Source organism: Mus caroli, unplaced genomic scaffold, assembly GCF_900094665.2.
Source record: "Mus caroli unplaced genomic scaffold, CAROLI_EIJ_v1.1 scaffold_12888_1, whole genome shotgun sequence".
Lineage (NCBI taxonomy): Eukaryota > Metazoa > Chordata > Mammalia > Rodentia > Muridae > Mus > Mus caroli.
This window is the reverse complement of record NW_018389088.1, coordinates 4,282-9,682: the sequence shown is the minus strand read 5'-3', so window position 1 is coordinate 9,682 and position 5,401 is coordinate 4,282. Positions and strand designations below refer to the sequence as shown.

General features: G+C 40.2%; 1 pseudogene; it reads right to left on the bottom strand.

The window, feature by feature from the left end:
• Positions 1-4,191: 4,191 nt before the first annotated feature.
• LOC110287935 overlaps positions 4,192-5,401 on the bottom strand; it is a 3,037-nt pseudogene continuing 1,827 nt past the window's right edge.

Sequence of the window (5,401 nt, the reverse complement as noted above, 5' to 3'; positions counted from 1 at the left end):
GCCCACACCCACAGTGACACACCTACTCCAACCGGGTCACGCCTATTCCAACAAGGCCACAGCTCCAAATGGTGCTACTCCCTGGTCCAAGAATATACAAACCATCACACCATGCCTGACCTAAACCTGTACTACAGAGCAATTGTGATAAAAACTGCATGGTACTGGTACAATGACAGATAGGTAGACCAATGGAATATAATTGAAGAACTGCAAATGAACCCACACACCTATGGTCATTTGATCTGTGACAAGGGAGCTGAAACCATCCAGTGGAAAAAAGACAGTATTTTCAACAAATTGTGCTGGCACAACAGGCGGTTATCATGTAGAAGAATGGGAATTGATCCATTCTTATCTCCTTGTACAAAGCTCTAATCTAAGTGGATCAAGGAACTTTCTTTATGGATCTTTGTGGGGTTTCCGTATCAGAGTAATTGTGGCTTCATAGAAAGAATTGGGTGGAGTACCTTCTGTTTCTATTTTGTGTAATAGTGTGAGGAGTATTGGTATTAGGTATTCTTTGAAGGTCTGATAGGACTCTGCAACAAACCCATCTGATCCTGGGCTTTTTTTTGGTTGGGAGACTATTAAGGACTCTCTCTATTAGTTTAGGGAATATTGGCTTGTGTAGATCATTTATCTGATCCTCATTTAACTTTGATACCTTGTATCTGTCTAGAAATTCGTCCATTTCACTCATATTTTCCAGTTTTGTTGAGTATAGACTTTTGTAGTAGGATCTGTTGGTTTTTTGGATTTCCTCAATTTCTGAAAACATCTTCTAGAAAATCATAGAAGAAACCCTAACCTAACCTAAAGAAAGGGACTGCCACAGACATACAAGAAGCCTACAGAACATCACATAGTTTGGGCCTGAAAAGAAAAACCTCCCATCACATAATAATCAAAACACTAAATATATAGAACCAAAAAAGAATATTACAAACTGTAAGGGAAAGGGGCAAGTAACATATAAGGGCAGACTTATCAGAATTATACCTGACTTCTCAAAAGAAACTAACATTTTATTGAAAATACTAAATTCGAATAATTTTTAAAATATTGATAAAATGTCAAAACTTTTTCACATAAATTATCATTTTGGATTTTCCCACTGTATGTAAAGAAGCACCCTTTTCTTGTTGACCAATTTTACTTACGGGCAAGTAATTGCTGTATGTAATTGCTGAGTAGGAAGGCATTTCAGTGAATGATTTTGGTCCTCCAGGAAACACGTTCTCCTGCTGACACTTAGCTAAAGTCAACAAAACAGCTCACCCTAAGTGTTTATCTTCTTGTTTGTTAATTTCCTGTTTTCATTTTTAGATATGGCCTTATGTGTCAGGAGCCATAATGGGACAAGCTAATAACTAGCAAGAGATCATCCTGAAGTGGCCTGCCTAAGATTATTATATAATCTGCAACAGGTGAGCCCTGATTAAGCAAAGCTGTGAGGGACACATTTTGGGAAAGATTCTGCTATTAATATGCTTTTCCTGTAATTATTAAATATATATAAATGAAAGACTCCAAAACTCCCAAAGGGAGGCACTTACTCAAGCCTCGGGACAGCTGCGCACCCAAGAAGACACTGAGACCGAACTTAAGATGTATAGAGAGTAAGATTTAATACAGCAACGACAAGAAAGCATACAAAAAGCACATATACCAGATATCTGGGGTCGAAACTCATGCAGCCAGCAAGGTGCAGAGGAGATTCGGCAATTGGCCCAAACTTTTCACAGGCTTTTATGGGAGAAGGGTAAGGGGGGAGCAGGGCAGTGAAAGTACAAATTTGCGTCACTAAGGTGTTCTGCCAAGGGNCTTTACATAACCAAGGGGTCGTGTCCTATATTTTGGCAATGTACTNGATCTATTGGAACATTCTGGGGTAGTACCAGGAGGCCCCTATCTCAAAAATGTTCTTGGAACAGTCTTCAGTTAGGAGGGGTAGGACTAGGTTTGTTCCAGGAGACCCCTTATCTAAAAAATGTTCCTGGAGCAGTTTCCAATTGGGAGGGGGTACCTTGGGGTAAAAAGTTCAGGAGTGCTCCGGGAACAGTCTCCGGATGGGAGGGGTAAGAGAGTTCAGGAAAAGTTCAGGTGTTCAGTAATTTTCCTCTTTCATAACAATCACTGAGTAGAAGCATACCCCTTTGGAGCAGATCTCAGCAGATCCATGAAGATGTACTAGCTTGTAGTGATGTTATATAGAAAAATAGATGACTTAAGTCTTACTGATGGTCTTATAAGAATTTCTAAAATTATTATTATTATTATTTATTATTATTGGTTTTTCGAGACCAGACTAGCCTCGAACTCAGAAATCTGCCTGCCTCTGCCTCCCAAGTGCTGGGATTAAAGGCGTGTGCCACCACTCCCGGCTAATTCCTAAAATTATATCTGTGATTATTAAGCTCTTTTATTAATGGCACTGCTACGATGTCCATTTCTGGTAGTCAAAGCTGCAATGAGAACTCTGTCAGTCTCCCAAGTGTCACCAGATAATTGCTCTTAGATGGTAACCAGACTTTCTCCTACCCAGAGCACATTCCAAGAGGTTGTAATAAAACAATTAACCAAAGGTCATTAAAAAGAGAACTAACGAGCTGGGCGTGGTGGCACATGCCTTTAATCCCAGCACTCTGGAGGCAGAGGCAGGCGAATTTCTGAGTTTGGGGCCAGCCTGGTCCACAGAGTGAGTTCCATTACAGTCAGGGCTACACAGAGAAACCCTGTCTCAAAAAACGAGAGAGAGAGAGAGAGAGAGAGAGAGAGAGAGAGAGAGAGAGAGAGAGAGAGAAACTAATGATTTATTATAGGTGTTAGGACAGAAGATAAAGTATTAACTGGGTTTAACTATACAAAACTTCACTAATAACTTAGTTACGGTTTTGAACCTTCAGTGAAGCTTTGAAGCTGAGACAGGTGATGGATGTTTAGCGAGATAATTACTCTTAATTGATAAGCATGTAAACATTCGCTATTGTAAACTTCTGTTTCAATTTATGATTTGACTTTTTTGAGAACTTGTGATGAACTTTGTAACATGTGATCAGGTATTCTGAAAGATGTATAAGTACTGAGGGCAAAGAGATGGTGAAATCAATAGAGGAGAATTTTTTTTACCTTTCTCCACTTAGACTAGAATCTTTTCCCTTTCGCCACTTAGAGAATTTTTCCCTTTCCTGGCTTAGGATCTTTCTGCTTTTCCCCTTAGATAGCTTTCATAGGAAACTTTTTACAACTTCGTAATAAACTCTATAATCACTTCTCTACATGTCTTCTCTTCCTGTGACTTCTGACTAGCAGGCTGAAAGTTAGAGCTCAGCAGTTCCTGCTGAGATAGAACAAAGGCTGCATTGCTTTATCATCCTCTGTTAGGCTACAGCTGTTAATGGCCTAAGCCAGAAGTTTTTTACCCCCAGAAAGAGCAAGGAAGTTTTAGGACTTTTTTAGAAATTATCAAGAAAGCCCCAAGACCCTCAGACTTTAAAGCCAGCACCAGAGTCCTACTCTATGACTCCACTGGACCAGGCCAGTAGGTTCCTGGCACTTATGTATCCCAGGCAAGCCTGGAACTCACCATATAGCTAAGAGTGAATGAGAATTTCAGATTCTCCTACACACACCTCTCTCCAGTGCTGACTACAGGTGGGCCACCAAACCAAGCTTTAGGAGGTGCTACTGATAGGGCTTTTCTGCATGCTTGACAAGCACTTCACCAGATAAGCTACATCCCATCAGTGAAAAACACAGTAAAGCACATCAATATATAAAAGAAAAGTAGGAAAGTCTCCAAGTAACTCAGACCACAGTTTCAATTCTGCCAGGACAGCTTTCCAAGTGTCAGATTTGCCAATGCTTTTCTTCCTTCCTCTGTGGTTTTGATGTTTTATTTTTGTTTTTTGGAAGTAATTAAGTACCTCATTAAGTAGCCTTGGATGGTCTAGAAGTCACTATTGAAGACCAGGCTGACCATAAATCACAGATCCACCTGTCTCTACCATGAATTTGTGGCAGTTCTGCCTCATATTCCCAAGTGCTGAGATTTTAGGTATGAGTTTTCATGCTCTTAACACCATCTTTATTAAAATTGATGCCACTACTCTGGACAACTCCATCTCTACTATCTGGGAAGAGGTAACTTTGTCTCAGATTTCCAGAAGCCAACCCTGAAAGGAGACATCAACACAGCCTAAACTCATTCTACAGATCAAACACTTTAGAGATGAGGTTCTTCAGTTCTCCTTGTATCTTATGGTTTCTTCTATTGCTATCATGGACTTCATACAGCATAGCCAGGTCCTGATTTCCATGAGTGTTCATGTTTGCCTTATAGAGCATTTGTTCCAGATCTTTCAGCTTCTATTGGAGAACCTTAATGTCTGTCTTGAAGCTTTCTACTTCCAGTATTCGTCGATGCTCCAAGGCCTGATACAGTTTTGTCATCATATGACATCATTAGCCCATCTTGTTGCAGTGATTTGTGAAGATCTCTCTCATCACTCCTTCCTCCTGAAGAAGAGGAAGTTCCTCTTCTAGAGAAATGCACTGTGCTTAGTCCAGGTTGGACAGATTTTTCACTTGTATTAGCTTATCCTTTTTTTAAGGTATTTTTATGAGATATTTTCTTCATTTACATTTCAAATGGTATCTCCAAAGCCCACCATACCCTCCCCCAACCATCCTCCCCAACCCACCCACTCGTGCTTCCTGGCCCTGGCATTCCCCTGTACTGGGGCATATGACCTTCGAAATACCAAGGGCCTCTCCTCCCATTGATGGCCAACTAGACCATCCTCTACTACATATGCAACTAGAGACACAGCTCTGGGAGCACTGGATAGTTCATATTGTTGATCCTTCTATATGGTTGCAGACACATTTAGTTACTTGGGTACTTTCCTGCTTTTTCTAGGGCCTAATTTCCACCCTTGTATTGGTGCTTTCCCTTTATTATCCTTTGAAGAGCTGGTTTTGGGGGAAAATGTTGCGTGAATTTTGTTTTGTCATGGAATACTTTGGTTACTCCATCTATGGTAATTGAGAGTTTTGCTAGGTATAGTAGCCTGGCCTGGCATTTGTGTTCTCTTAGGGTCTGTATGACTTCTGTCCAAGATCTTCTGGCTTTCATAGTCTCTGGTGAAAAGTCTGGTATAATTCTGATAGGTCTGCTGTTATATGTTACTTGAACTTATGTCTTCAATGCTTTTAATATTCTATCTTTATTTACTGCATTTGTTGTTCTGATAATTATGTGTTGGGAGGAATTTCTTTTCTGGTCCAGTCTATTTGGAGTTCTTTAGGCTTCTTGTATGTTCATGGGCATCTCTTTCTTTAGGTTTGGGAAGTTTTCTTCTATAATTTTGTTGAAGATATTTACTGGCCCTTTCAG